A 14,923-nucleotide genomic window follows, 5' to 3' on the forward strand; every position below is an offset into this window, starting at 1 on the left:
AAGCCCCCAAAAGTAGGATATTTTAATCCCAAAAAGTTGGATATTTTAGGTGACAAAAGGTAAGATATTTTAAGCTACAAAAATAGGATATTTCAAGTCCGAAAAGTGAAATATTTAAACCCTCCAAAATTAAGATATTTTAAGCCCTCAAAATTAATATATTTCATGCCACCAAAAGTAGGATATTTTAAGACCACTAAAACAATATATTTTAAGACCAAAAGTAAAATACTTCAAGCCTCCAAAACTAAGAAATTTTAAGCCTCAAAAAAGATATTTTAGCCCCCTAAAATAAGATATTTTAGCTCCCTAAAATAAGATATTTCAAGCCCCCAAAATAAAACAGTTTAAGCCGCAAAAAATATATATTTTAAGCCACCTAGAACAAGATATTTTAAGCCCCAAAACTATTAGGATAATTTAAGCCACAAGCAATTATGATATTCCAAAGACCCAAAACTTGTGATATTTCAAGAAAATAAATTAGAATATTTCAGGACAAAAAAAAAAACAAAAAAAAGAATAAAAAGTATATCTTAAGTGCTAATAATAAGACGTGCTAGAGTTCCTATATCAAGTTTTCAACATTGAATTCATACAGATACAAGTAAAAAGACCTTTGCTGAAAAAAATTAAAACTAGGTTGAATTAACTGATATCACTAACCACCTACTAATAATAGTTCAACTTCTTAAATGATTTACAGTCTCACACACTAACGTGTGAACTTTTGCCAAAAATATGTTGATTTAAGTTTTGTCATATTAAAGGTTTATAAGTGTGGTAACGTCCCAGACTGGTGAACGTCAGACTGGGGTTCGAGTCCCGCTCAAACTCGTTAGCTCATTTGGTTGCTGCACCCTTACTATCCTTTTAAGATAAGGATGGGGGCTTTGGAGGAGCCTACAGGTCTATCTGCTGTGTCATCAGCAGCCATTGCCTGGCCCTCCTTGGTCCTAGCTTGGGTGGAGAGGGGAGTTGGGCGCTGATCATATGGTCAGTCTTTAGGGCATTGTCCTGCTCAATAGTGGAATGTCACTGTCCCTTGCCTCTGCCATTCAAGAGCGGCCTTTAAACCTTTAAAACTAAATGGAGATACAGAACTAAACTCTAAATTTACATGAGTTTAAAACATTAAAAAAACAATTTAATCTGAGTTTTCCAAATAACGATATTTACTGAAAGAAAATTAGGGCATTGCCCTGCTCAATAGTGGAATGTCACTGTCCCTTCCCTCTGCCATTCAAGAGCGGCCTTTAAACCTTTAAAACTAAATGGAGATACAGAACTAAATTCTTAACTTACACGAGTTTTTTTAAAACATTAAAAAAACCTTAATTTAATCTGAGTTTTCCAAATAATGATATTTACTGAAAAGAAAAATCATTCAACAAGAATTATGTATGATTCTTTAATCTAATATAGTTTGAGTAAGTCCTATCACTTGAATTTTAATCTAAAGACTCCACCTACTTGAAATTCTCATAAAATGGAAAACCCTTATCAACAAATATTAAATTTAAATCTTCAATATCAGATATCAGGCTGACATAAGTTTTTATAGTTTATGAAATATCTGCTTTGATGTTACTATTTTTAAAATATTTTATTTTAATTGCTCATCATTTCTCAGATCGTTCATTTATTTTCTTTCCTCACTTGGCTATTTTTCCCTGTTGAAGCCCTTGGGCCTATAGCATGGTGCTTTTCCAACTAGGGTTTTAGCTTATCTAGTAATAATAATAATAAATAACTATTTTAAGTGTTCATAATTTCTAATATCGTTTATTTCCTTATTCCCTTTCCTCACTGGGCTATTTTTCCCTGTTAGAGCTCTTGGGCTTATAGCATGTTGCTTTTCCAACTAGGGTTGTAGCTTAACTAGTAATAAAAATATGTTATTTTCCTTAGTAAAATAAATTTTTGAATATACTTACCCGATGATCATATAGCTGTCAGCTCTGCTGCCCGACAGAAAAAACCTACGGGCAGAATACGCCAGCGATCGCTATACAGGTGGGGGCGTACATCAACAGCGCCATCTGTCAAGTAGGTACTCAAGTACTCGATGTCAACATCGAACCAATTTTCTCCTCTGTCCACTGGGTCTCTATTGGGGAGGAAGGGTGGGTCCTTTAATTTATGATCATCGGGTAAGTATATTCAAAAATTTATTTTACTAAGGAAAATAACATTTTTCAATATTAAACTTACCCGATGATCATATAGCTGATTCACACCCAGGGGGGTGGGTAGAGACCAGCATTACATGTTGACATTATTATGAGCTAAGTATTCCGTATTTCATTTTAGCAGTTATTCAAAATAACAAGCATAAAATAAATAAGTACCTGGTAAGGAAGACGACTTGAACAATTACTCTGCCTTTTTAAGTACGTCTTCCTTACTGAGCCTCGCGATCCTCATAGGATGCTGAGCGACTCCTAGGAGCTGAAGTATGAAGGGTTGCAACCCATACTAAAGGTCCTCATCAAAACCTCTAATCTAGGCGCTTCTCAAGAAATGATTTTGACCACCCGCCAAATCAACCAGGATGCGAAAGGCTTCTTAGCCTTCCGGACAACCCAAAACTATTTCAAGAGAAAGATTAAAAAGGTTCTGGAATTAGGGAATTGTAGTGGTGGAGCCCCCACCACTACTGCACTCGTTGCTACGAATGGTCCCAGAGTGTAGCAGTTCTCGTAAAGAGACTGGACATTCTTAAGATAAAAGACGCGAACACTGATTTGCTTTTCCAATAGGTTGCGTCGAATATACTTTGCAGAGATCTATTTTGTTTAAAGGCCACGGAAGTTGTGACAGCTCTAACTTCGTGTGTCCTTACCTTCAGCCAAGCTTGGTCTTCCTCATTCAGAAGGGAATGAGCTTCTCGTATTAACAGTCTGATAAAATAGGATAAAGAATTCTCTGACATAGGCAAAGATGGATTCTTAACTGAACACCATAAAGTTTCAGATGGGCCTCGTAAAGGTTTTTTAAAAAAAAGAACTTAAGAGCTCTTACAGGACATAATAATCTTTCTAGTTCATTTCCAACCATACGATAAGCTTGGAATATCGAACGATATTGGTCAAGGCCGAGAAGGCAGCTCGTGTTTGGCTAGAAAACCAAGTTGTAGAACATGTAGCCGTTTCGGATGAGAATCCGATGTTCTTGCTGAAGGCATGAATCTCACTGACTCTTTTAGCTGTGGTTAAGCATATCAGGAAAAGAGTCTTAAAGGTGAGATCTTTCAGGGAGGCTGATTGAAGTGGTTCGAACCTGTCTGACATAAGGAATCTTAGAACCACGTCTAAATTCCAACCAGGTGTAACCAAACGACGCTCCTTCGTGGTCTCAAAAGACTTAAGGAGGTCCTGTAGATCTTTATTGTTGGAAAGATCTAAGCCTCTGTGACGGAAGACTGATGCCAACATGCTTCTGTAACCCTTGATAGTGGGAGCTGAAAGAGATCGTTCTTTCTTCAGATATAAGAGGAAGTCAGCTATTTGAGTTACAGAGGTACTGGTCGAGGATACGGATACTGACTTGCACCAGTTTCGGAAGATTTCCCACTTCGATTGGTAGACTCTAAGGGTGGATGTTCTCCTTGCTCTAGCAATCGCTCTGGTTGCCTCCTTCGAAAAACCTCTAGTTCTCGATAGTCTTTCGATATTCTGAAGGCAGTCAGACGAAGAGCGTGGAGGCCTTGGAGTACCTTCTTTACGCGTGGCAGACGTAGCAGGTCCACCCTTAGGGGAAGTGTTCTGGGAACGTCTACTAGCCATCGAAGTACCTCGGAAAGTTATTCTCTCGCGGGCCAGAGGGAAGCAACTAGCGTCAAATTTGTCCCTTCGTGAGAGGCGAACTTCTGCAGTACCTTGTTGACAATCTAGAACGGAGGGAATGCATATAGATCTAGATGAGACCAATCTAGTAGAAAGGCATCTATATGAACTACTGCTGGGTCCGGGATAGGTGAGCAAAGTATTGGGAGCCTCTTGGTCATCGAGGTTGCGAAGAGATCTATGGTTGGCAGGCCCCAGGTGGCCCAAAGTCTCTTGCATACATCCTTGTGGAGGGTCCAATATGTGGGAATTATTTGTCCCTTCCTACTGAGACAATCTGCTATGACATTCAAGTTGCCTTGGATGAACCTCGTTACTAGAGAAAAGTCTAGACCTGTTGAACAGGAGAGGAGGTCACTTGCGAACTCGTACCATGTCAGAGAGTAGGTCCCTCCTTGCTTGGAGATGTACGTCAAAGCAGGGAGTTGACCGTGTTCACCTCCACCACTTTGCCTTGAAGGAGAGACCTGAAGCTTTTCCAGGTCAGACGTACTGCCAGAAGCTTCTTGCAGTTGAAATGCATTGTCCTTTGACTCGAGTTCCATAATCCCGAGCATTCCCTACCGCCTAATGTCGCACCCCAGCCTACGTCCGATGCGTCCGAGAAGAGAACGTGGTTGGGAGTCTGAACAGTCAGGGGAAGACCCTTTCAAAGGTTGATAAAGTCCTTTCACCAAGTCAGACCAGACTTTATCTTTCCGGAAACCGGGATCGAGACCGCTTCTAGCTTCTTGTCCTTTTCCAGTGAAAAGCTAGATGATACAGAAGAGGACGGAGGTGTAGTCTCCCAAGTGACACAAATTGAACCACGGATGACAGTGTCCTAACCAGACTCATCCACAGCCTGACAGGGCAGTGTTCCTTCTTCAGCATCTTCTGGATGGATAGCAGGGCTGGGGGTTGATCGTCTTGTTCAGCAATGTCCTCATCAGAGGGTTCCTCATCCGAAACTGATGAGGAAACGGCAACGGAGTGGGCAACGTCTGACTCGCTGAATCCGGTCGCACTGGCGGATGCGTGACGGAGCCGGACACAAGATCATGGTACTGCTGCACAGTCTGTGAACTGTCAACCATGGGGACGCGAGGAAGTACAGCGTCAACCCGAAACTGTCTAGACTGTCTGGGTTGTGCAGTCAACCCCCTACCGGGTTGCTGAGGTTGCCGCACTGCGTCACAACAAGTCACCTCTGCTGGTTGTTGAACGTCTTCCTAGTGACACACTGAACGTCCACAACCACCTCCGAGAGTCGCTTAACGTCAACGTGCGACTGGCAACCCACACTGGGTCGCACCGGTGGAGGAACCATCTCAACTGGCGGACGTGAGTAGGATACCTCAGCGTCAACAGGGCGTACAACCAACCGGTAGGAAGGTTGTTGGCTAGAAGGTTCTTCACCGTAAAAAAAAATCCTCTATCAAGGACACAAGCTTGGACTGCATGTCTTGCAACAAAGCCCATTAGGGTCTATGGGAGCAGGTGTGGCAACAGACGGGGTTAGCGACTGAAGCGGAACCATTTACCATCCCTGGAAGCCTTGTTATGCTTTAATTAAAGTCCATAGGAGGCTAAGCAGCTTAAGGCTCCTCTCCAAATGACAGAGTCCTCAAAGGAATATCAGAAGGAGGGAGAACAGCACTTTCTCATCTACAGGAACCATGTCCGAGAAAAGCTAGGTTATCTCAGTGAGGGTCTCACTGGTGCATAAGCAGCAGACCAGAAGGCAACGTTATGTAACTGCTTGACAGTCTGTGAACTGTCAAAAACTGAACTGTCAACCACAACAGGTGCGTGAGGACATACAGCACTGGTGCATTAGTAGCAGACCAGAAGGCAACGTCATGTAACTGCTTGACAGTCTGTGAGCTGGCAACAACCAAAGCTGTGTGGGGAAGCCTCAACTCCTGACTGACTAGTCTGCTGCGGGCGAGTGGCGGTAACCACAGTGGGTTGCGGAGGCTGACACACCGTGTCAAAACACGGCAGCTTGTGGTAGCTCACGCACGGCAACGGAGTGCTCCGTGTGTCTGTGGGAGTCAGCATGCGTCTGGCAGGGTCGACTGCGCATGGGTGGAGGAGCTCTCACAACAAGAGTGTGGGAGCAGGCAGCCATGCTGGGCGCACAACCGTGGCAGGTTGTAGGCAAACGGGTGCATCGTCAACCTTCTCCGCAGTCGGAGTGTGGGAGCAGGCAACAACCAAAGCGGAGTGGAGGTGCGTGGTGGGGACTGCCGTGGGTTGCGGAAACTAACGCATCGCGTCAAAACACGGCAGCTTGACTCCACCTTCCCACTGCTGATGCGGTAGCTCACGCATGTTAACGGAGGGAGCCGCACGTCGGCTAACGTTAACATGCGTCTGGCAGGGTCGATTGCGCATCGGAGGTGGAGCTCTCCGCAGCCGGAGTGTGGGAGCAGGCAGCCTCAGCGTGAGCTGGGCGCACAACCGTGGCAGGTTGTAGGCTAACGAGAGCAGTGTAAACCTTCTCCGCACGAAACTCCTGCATAACCGCAGCTAACTGAGTCTGCATAGACTGCAGTAAAGACCACTTAGGGTCTACAAAAAACGGCAACAAACGGAGCTACTGTCCGTTGTGACTGAGGGTCTAAAACAGCTGGTGCGGCAACAGACGGAGTTACTGCCTGTTGCGGTACCACCTTGCCTCTCTTGGGAGGTGTGCAGTCGTCGGATGACTGCAGCGAGTCCGAACTGACCCAGTGGCTACACCTAGGCCGTTGGACTTGCGCGGAAGGGACCGACTTGCACTTAAAAGCTGCAAGATTTGGTCCATGGTTTCTACGAGAAACCTCTTCCGCAGACGAGGAATAAATGGGCTCTCTCGTCTTTGTGTGGGTGGGGCGATCTCACGTCGGCAACGTGTGTAGATACGCCCGAAACCACGGAGGGAAAAACGTCTGTTCGTCGATCAAGGCCTGTGGAACCCATAAGTCGTTCGACATTACTTCTCCCCTGGGCTTGGGAGCTTGTAAGAGGTCCCGGACTAGGTGAACAACTGGCACAAACAGACGAACCCTCGGACGCAACACTGTAACACTTTGCGCATATCACTTTATCACTTTTGATTTTCTGTTTGCACTTATTTCACTGAAATCGAAACTTTAACTGATTTCTACCTGAAACACGCAATCATATCCTTCATTAAAAGGTAGTAATTGCGAAAACAGTTTTACAATGCAACAGAAAAACATAAAGATAAAGAATTCAGTGGCTGGAAAAGAGACTAAACACTAGATCAAATAAACTACGTTTACAATCTCTCACCGCATAAAGCCTGGGAACAAGAATAAAACTCTAGAAACGTTTTACTTTCTTCCCCTACAGCGACTAGGGAGAAGAGTAAAAAAAAACGAATTCAGTGGCTGGAAAAGAGACTAAACACTAGATCAAATAAACTACGTTTACAATCTCTCACCGCATAAAGCCTGGGAACAAGAATAAAACTCTAGAAACGTTTTACCTTCTTCCCCTACAGCGACTAGGGAGAAGAGTAAAAAACGAGAACAACGTTACCCGCTTGAACGAAACGTTTATTCTCCTCTCTCTCCCTCCGTCTCTATCTCTCTCTCTCTTCTCTCTTGACTTAGCACCTGAGAGAAGAGCCCAATTATGTATCGTTAAAACATGTTATTTGCTAAAAGGAAAAAAAAAAAAAAAAAAAAACTGAAAGGTTTCCCAAATAAAAAGTTCCTTTATTTAGAATTTAAACCATTTAAGCTAAGAAAGAATGAACGAAACGCTAGAATCGGTTTACTCTTACTGCAACGTGAAACCGTGATACACTCTCTCTCTATCGTAACGATAGAGCGCATGTTGAACGTTCTGAACGTCAACAACTGCGGAGACTAAAAAACTAAACGTTAGTTCATCTTTGAAAACAGTACGAGACTATCAAAGAAATTCTTTCATAACATTAAAATTAAAATAGTATAAAATTCTTAAAAGGTTAAATACGATATGACGGGCTCAATGTTAATTAACTTCGGTTCCAAGTAAGGACTGCCTACTATTAGGAAAGGTCGCATATAAACAAACATAAAAATTAATTTTTTATAAGTTTATAATAAATGGAAAGTTAATCGAAGAGGCCTATAAAGGCGGAGAGATATAAAATAAATAGATCTATAACTTGTTAAGCAAAATTACCAAAAACCTAAACACACTTCCGTCTAAGGGAAGGGTCGGCCATTTAAAAGTGAAAGAGAGTCCATACTCTCTTCGTCACCATAATTAAATCTATCCAAAACGAGTTCAAGTTTTGAAATGAAGATAAAACCCCTGCATAGCGAAAGCTCAAAACTGGAATAGTGTACTTCACCAAATCGTTGTGAAAACAAATCCAGTTAGGGACGGCGTATTTAGTAGGTCTTGCCATTGGCACGACAGAGAGAAAATTGGTTCGATGTTGACATCGAGTACTTGAGTACCTACTTGACAGATGGCGCTGTTGATGTACGCCCCCACCTGTATAGCGATCGCTGGCGTATTCCGCCCGTAGGTTTTTTCTGTCGGGCAGCAGAGCTGACAGCTATATGATCATCGGGTAAGTTTAATATTGAAAAAACAAGAGTAATAATATTTAGGCTACTCAGCCCAGTCTAAAATCCCTAGTCTGTAAACTTGTGACTAAGTTTAAATGTCACGAAATCTATTCTAGATTCTAAAAAAGGGATTTTGAATAGTGGTTTTCACACGCCCCTGATGTATACACGACACTCACGAGGTGCTCGCACGAGGGTAGTAACCTCTGCATTCCATGCTTTTAATTTTCTCTGGTATATTTGGAAGATTTATATCAGAAAAAGTGGAAAAAAGGACTTTTTCACCGGCCGTCACAGGTCGACCCAGAAATCCTACATTCAAAATAATTTTTACCATCCAAATGAAGTTTGCAGTATTAGATAACTGAAGATGCCATACTTTTCTCGTCTCATATAGAAGACAGGAGACCAAAGACCTTAGCAGACAGTTTCTCAAATTCTTGGACATCAACGTCTGCGCCTCCTCCAGGCTTCAGTGCCATACCAAACTGGAACACAAATCTGCAAAGAATTGAAAAGGTCATTTCAATAGATTTTTTGCTTTTGCCTATTGTACCTAACTAATTCTTCCTAAAATTTTGACAAAAAAATAAACTTGAAGTTTTGTCGTCCAAAAGGAGTAGGTGACTATTATTTAATGTGTAAGTCCGTTTTAAATATGATATTTTAATTATAAAATAAATTTTTGAATATACTTACCCGGTGAATATATAATAGCTGCAACTCTGCGGCTCGACAGAAAACACACTCAAAAAACTCGCGAGCGATCGCTATGAAGGTTGTGGGTGTGCCCACCCGCGCCAACTGTCGGCCAGATACCACTCTTGCATGTAAACAAACCCTTCAATTCTTCTCGTCCCGCTGCGTCTCTATTGGGGAGGAAGGGAGGGTCTTTAATTTATATATTCACCGGGTAAGTATATTAAAAAATTTATTTTATAATTAAAATATCATTTTTAAATATTTAACTTAGCCGGTGAATATATAATAGCTGATTCACACCCAAGGCGGTGGGTAGAGACCAGAGATAATTAAGTTTACAGCGTATAAGCTAAGAGTTTTTTCATTTTGACAGTTATCAATATAACAAAACCAAAATATATAGGTACCTGGTAAGGAAGTTGACTTAGACGATTACTCTGCCTTGTAAGTCTGTCTTCCTCACGGAGCCCAGCGATCCTCTTAGGATGCTGAAAGACTCCCAGGAGCTGAAGTATCAAGGGCTGCAACCCATACAACAGGACCTCATCAAACCCCTAATCTGGGCGCTCTCAAGAAATGACTTTGACCACCCGCCAAATCAACCAGGATGCGAAAGGCTTCTTAGCCTTCCGAACAACCCATAAAACAATATTAAAAACATTTCAAGAGACAGATTAAAAGGATATTGGAATTAGGGAAGTGTAGTGGTAGAACCCTCACCCACTACTGCACTCGCTGCTACGAATGGACCCAGTGTGTAGCAGTCCTCGTAAAGAGTCTGGACATCTTTTAAGTAAAATGACGCGAACACTGACTTGCTTCTCCAAAAAGTCACGTCCATAATACTTTGCAGAGATTTATTTTGCTTGAAGGCCACGGAGGTTGCTATATCTCTAACTTCGTGCGTCTTAACCTTAAGCAAACATCGGTCTTTCTCATTCAAGTGAGAATGAGCTTCTCGTATTAAAAAAATCTGATAAAATATGACAAAGCATTCTTTGACATAGGCAATGAAGGTTTCTTAACTGAGCACCATAATGCCTCAGATTTACCTCGTAATGACTTAGTACGGGCTAAATCGAACTTAAGAGCTCTAACAGGACATAATACTCTTTCCAGTTCGTTGCCTACGATCTCTGATAAGCAAGGAATATCAAAAGATTTAGGCCAAGGACGAGAAGGCAGTTCATTTTTGGCCAGGAAACCAAGTTGAAGTGAACAAGTGGCTTTTTTCTGTAGAAAAGCCGATGTTCTTACTGAAGGCATGAAGTTCACTGACCCTTTTAGCCGAAGCCAAGCACACTAGGAAAAGTGTCTTGAGGGTGAGATCCTTCAGGGAGGCTGAATGTAATGGCTCAAACCTGTCTGACATGAGGAACCTTAGGACCACGTCTAAGTTCCATCCAGGAGTTGCCAAACGACGTTCCTTAGAGGTCTCGAAAGACTTAAGGAGATCTTGGAGATCTTTATTGTTGGAAAGATCTAAGCCTCTATGTCGAAAGACCGAAGCCAACATGCTCCTGTAGCCCTTAATCGTGGGAGCTGAAAGGGAGCGAATCTTTCTCAGATGTAAAAGAAAATCTGCGATTTGGGCTACAGAGGTACTGGACGAGGACACAGATGCTGACTTGCACCAGTCTCGAAAGACTTCCCACTTCGACTGGTATACTCTAATGGTAGAAGCTCTCCTAGCTCTTGCAATCGCACTGACTGCCTCCTTCGAAAAGCCTCTAGCTCTTGAGAGTCTTTCGATAGTCTGAAGGAAGTCAGACGAAGAGCGGGGAGGCTTTGATGGACATTCTTTACGTGGGGCTGACGTAACAGATCTACCCTTAGAGGAAGACTTTTTGGAAAGTCTACCAGCCATTGAAGTACCTCGGTGAACCACTCTCTCGCGGGCCAGAGGGTAGCAACCAACGTCAACCTTGTCCCTTCGTGAGAAGCGAACTTCTGCAGTACCTTGTTGACTATCTTGAATGGTGGGAATGCATATAAGTCCAGGTGAGACCAGTCCAGTAGAAACGCGTCTATGTAGATTGCTTCTGTATCTAGGACTGGAGAGCAATAGATTGGTAACCTTTTGGTCAACGAGGAGGCAAAGAGGTCTATGGTGGGTTGACCCCAAGTAGCCCAAAGACTCTTGCCCACGTCATTGTGGAGGGTCCATTCCGTGGGTATCACCTGACCCCTCCGACTGAGACAGTCTGCCAAGACGTTCAAGTCCCCCTGGATGAATCTCGTCAACAGGGAGATGCCTCGAATTCTTGACCATAAGAGAAGGTCCCTTGCGATCTCGAGCAGCGTGAAGGAGTGTGTGCCTCCTTGCTTGGAGATGTACGCCAAAGCTGTGGTGTTGTCTGAGTTGACCTCTACCACTTAGTTTCGAAGAAGCTTTCTAATATCATCAAGGCCAAGTGGACTGCTAATAGCTCCTTGCCGTTGATGTGCATGCTCTTCTGACTTGAGGTCCACAGACCCGAGCATTCCCGACCGTCCAGGGTCGCACCCCAACCCAAATCCGACGCGTCTGAGGACAACACGTGGTTTGGGTTCTTGACTGCTAGGGATAGTCCCTCTCTCAGACTGATATTGCTGTCCCACCATTTCAGGCATGCCTTTACTGGTTCGGAGACTGGGAATGATACCGTCTCTAATGTCTTGTCCTAGTTCCAGTGAGAGGCTAGATGGAACTGGAGAGGCAGAAGGGGTAGTCTCCCTAGTGAGACAAACTGCTCCAGGGATGAGAGAGTCCCTACGAGACTGTTCCAACTCCTGACTGAATAAACGTTTTCTTTTCAGCATTAGTTGGACTTCGAGCAGGGCTTGACTGCGAATCTCCATCCCCAAATATAGAATAATCTGGGATGGGATCAGTTGGGACTTTTAGGTTGACCAAAAGTCCCAACTCCCTGGCCAGACTCAACGTCCAATGTAGATCCTGCAGACAGCGAAGACTGGACGATGCTCTGAGAAGCCAGTCGTCCAAGTACAGGGAGGCTCGGATCCCCGATAGATGGAGGGATTTGCCACATTCCTCATGAGCCTCGTAAACACGAGAGGCGCAGGACTAAGGCCAAAGCACAGGGCTCGAAACTGGTACCCCACATTCCTGTAAACAAACCTCAGAAAAGGTTGGGAATCTGGGTGTATAGGAATGTGGAAGTATGCCTCCTGAAGGTCGAGAGAGACCATCCAGTCGCCTTCCATAAATGCTGTCAAGACAGCCTGGTAGACTTCATCGTGAAGTTTGTCTTGACAATGAACACATTGAGCGCACATGCCTCTTACGTACTCCTGCAGTGAACATGGCTGCCAGATCATTGGAGCCATCCCTGAGGGACTTGTTCCTGCAGAGAACGTGGCTGTCAGATCATTGAAGCCATCCCTGAAAGCCTTGTTTATGCATGACATAATTGTACAGCAAAACTTCAAAGGCTTGAAAATAGCTCTGAAGTCGACTTATAAAATCTTGGAGCGTCTCATGGCCAGGCGCCAGGGAGAGTCTATGAGGTTTGAGAAGTCTATCTGGGCAGAGGCAGGAACTCCCAAGCCGAGAACTTCTCTCGTGTCATATCAGACTCTCGCTTTATAAGCCAGCTTAAAAGTAGGGAAAGCAAAGGCTGTCTCCCCCAAACTCCTCCTGGTGATAAACCAGTCGCCTAGCAAACGTAAAGCTCTCTTAGAAGAGCGAGAGAGCACTAGCTTATAAAACAACGGCTTCGAAGTAGCTAGGCCTAGTGAAAGCTCTGACGTTTAGGCGAACGAGGAGCAGCAGTTACAAAAAGATCCGGACAAAGATCCTTAAAAATCAGCATGATTTATTTAGAGTCCATAGAGGGCTAAGCAGCTTTAGGCTCCTCTCCGTCTGACAGAGTCCTCAAGGGAATATCAGTAGGAGGGGGAACAGCAACTTCCTCATCTGAAGGAACCTTGTCCGACAATAGCCGAGTCTCAAGCAAGGGAGAGACCTACCGTGGTGGCAATGCTTTACAAGCAGAGTCCACACGCACTGGTGCATTAGTAGCGGACCAGGACGCAACGTCATGTAACTGCTTGACAGTCTGTGAACTGTCAACAACAACAGGTGCGTGAGGACGCACAGCGTCCACTCGAGACTGCTTTGACCGCCTAGTCTGAGCAGTCAAAACAACTCTAGAATGCGGAGGTTGACGCTCAGCGTCAAAACAAGTCAACTCCGATTGTTGGCGAACGTCCTGAACGTCAACAGGAGCATCAGCAAGTGGCCTAACGTCCAAATGTGGCTGAAAATCCACACGAGACCGCATCGAGTGTGGTTCTAAACAACCTGACTGACGTGACTTGGCTACGCCAACGTCAACAGGACGCACAAAGGAACGTTAGGGTGGCTGAAGGCCAGGATCTCGATGAGATAAACGGCTAGGCTAAACGGACTTATCGGCAGAATAGTCTTCCATAAGGGAGGCAAGCTTATTCTGCATGTCTTGCCGTACAACCCATTCAGGATCAACGGGAATGGTTGCGGTAAGAGACGAGGGTAACGTCTGTGACGGCAAAACCTTGCCTACAAAAAGACTCTCGGAGTCTGTGTTACGCTTTTGTTTAGGCGGCGAGCAGTCTTCCGATGACTGCATAGGGTCAGAGCTGTCCTAATCGTTAAAACCAGGACGCTGGACCTGTCCTGAAAGGACTGACTTTCGCTTAAAGGGCCTCGAAACCTTGTTCGACGGTTTCTTATGCGAAAAGCCTTCGGATGACGAGGAGAAAATCGTCTCTCTCGCCTTATGGTAGGGGTGATCTTGGTAAGATACACCTGATACCATAGAGGGAACGTCTGTTCTCTGATCAAGGCCTCTCGAACCCATAAGTCGTACGACATTACTTCTCCCCTGGGCTTGGGAGCTTGCAAGAGGTCCCGGACTAGGCGAACGACAGGCACGAACAGACGAACCCTCGGTCGCAACACTGATAACACTTTGCGCAATATCACTTTATCACTACGATTTTCTGTTTTGCACTTATTTCACTGAAATCGAATTTTTTAACAATTCACATTAGGTATGAATAAAACTTATTTCTACCTGAAGCACGCAATTCTACCCTCTCAAAAGGTTGTAATTGCGAAATCAGTCGTACAATGTAAGCACATTAATACCAGCAAAAAACAGTAAACATATTTGAAAATAAAAAAAAAAAAAAAAAAAATCAGTGGCTGAGGAAGAGACTAAACACTAGTTCATTCAAAACTACGTTTTCAATCTCTCACCGTACAGTGCCTTGGGACGAGAATAAAAACTAAAAACGTTTTATCCTTTCTCCCCGTACAGAGACTAGGGACGAGAGTAACTCGAGAACAACGTTACTCGCTTGGGACGAGATAAAGATCGGAACGTTCTCTCTCCTCTCTCTCTCTCCGTCTCTATCTCTCTCTCTCTCTTGATTTCGCACCGAAGAGAAGAGCCCACTTACCTTTCGTCAATAAACAGGTTATTTGACCAAAGGAAAAAACTGAAAGGTTTTTCAATTAAAAAGTTCCTTTAAAATAGTCTTTAAAACATTTAAGCTTTGAAAGAAAAAAGAACAAAACGTCAGAATCGATTTACTCTTTCTGCAAAGTGAAACCGTGATACTCTCTCTCTCTATCGTAACGATAGAGCGCAAACTGCGTAGCATAAATAAACTAAACGTTAGTTCATCTTTGAAACAGTACGAAGACTATTCAAAGAAAAAAACTATCATAAAATATTTACTAAAAATATTTCATTTAATAAGTTTTAAATCATTAGCTCTGTAAAAGTTATTTACGATTGAAAAGGGCTCAACGTTGTTTAACTT

The 14,923-nt window shown here is 43.7% G+C and overlaps 1 long non-coding RNA gene across 2 annotated transcripts in view; it reads right to left on the minus strand.

Annotated features, from left to right (window-relative positions):
- The window catches only part of LOC137638195 (uncharacterized), a 49,761-nt gene that overhangs the window by 8,024 nt on the left and 26,814 nt on the right, over positions 1 to 14,923 (minus strand). The window contains exon 3 of one of the 2 annotated variants that reach the window (XR_011043868.1): positions 8,787 to 8,908. This is a non-coding gene — a long non-coding RNA (uncharacterized lncRNA). Of the gene's footprint in view, positions 1 to 8,741; positions 8,909 to 14,923 lie in introns of both variants that reach the window. The other variant, XR_011043869.1, reaches the window with a different exon arrangement.

This window comes from Palaemon carinicauda, chromosome 3, assembly GCF_036898095.1.
Source record: "Palaemon carinicauda isolate YSFRI2023 chromosome 3, ASM3689809v2, whole genome shotgun sequence".
In the NCBI taxonomy this organism is placed as follows: Eukaryota; Metazoa; Arthropoda; class Malacostraca; order Decapoda; family Palaemonidae; genus Palaemon; species Palaemon carinicauda.